The sequence below is a fragment of the Rhinopithecus bieti genome, unplaced genomic scaffold, assembly GCF_001698545.2.
Source record: "Rhinopithecus bieti isolate Rb0 unplaced genomic scaffold, ASM169854v2 scaffold_9957, whole genome shotgun sequence".
Taxonomy (NCBI): Eukaryota; Metazoa; Chordata; class Mammalia; order Primates; family Cercopithecidae; genus Rhinopithecus; species Rhinopithecus bieti.
Window position 1 is genome coordinate 34,280 of NW_016806191.1, and position 728 is coordinate 35,007.

The 728-nt window shown below is 39.8% G+C and overlaps 1 protein-coding gene across 1 annotated transcript in view; it reads left to right on the top strand.

The window, feature by feature from the left end:
• Positions 1-383: 383 nt before the first annotated feature.
• The window catches only part of GUCY2F (guanylate cyclase 2F, retinal), a gene marked incomplete at its 3' end in the record, with an annotated part of 44,790 nt that continues 44,445 nt past the window's right edge, over positions 384-728 (top strand). Inside the window, exon 1 of the mRNA XM_017875009.1 lies at positions 384-589. The remainder of the gene's footprint in view (positions 590-728) is intronic.

The following is a 728-nucleotide window of genomic DNA, read 5'->3' on the forward strand; positions in this document are numbered from 1 at the left end:
AGTGAAGGCACTTAAGGGGAATAGGAGAAGGAGACAAAATTCACCTGCTTTGAATTTTGCAGGGAGCCAGCCTGGATCACCTTTTATATGCTGGGCTGGAATCACAGCTGATGAATGTTTTGGCATTTAGAACTGTCCTGGAGAAAGGGCGATTGGTGGTTATTAGACAGAATGGAAAAAGGAAGAACAGAGGCAAAATCTGAGAGTTTGTGTCTGACTTTGAAAGGTAAAAGAAGGCAGTAGTCTGTGGAGGACATATTTATCCAGAGGACTCTAATTGTTAATCTCTGGGTCATTGCATTTAGGTCAGCACTAACTCTGCTACAGGTGGGATCAATTTAAAGGATTAGAAGTGTCACTCTAAATCCTAATCCAAGTCTTGGTCTGCAGATGCTGAAGAGTGATTTTCAAAACGTTTATAATGCTTTCAATTATTTACCCCATTAATGGAATTTATCAACAGACTGGAGTCCTTGACAGGATTGTGAATGCATAGAGGATGCAAAGAAATGGGCACACTGAGGTAGCTATGCCAGTGGTCTGCATGTGCAGGCAGTAAACTGAAGACATTTGAGCGGTGAATTACTTGGTGAGTAGTTGACAGTCCTTGTTTATAAGAAAGATTGTAATGGGGGAAATAAAACACAGCCGACCTGGGAGCTGAGACTCTGATTGAGATACATTAGTTTTACTGCAATATGTAGTAAAAAAAAAAAAAAAAAAAAAAA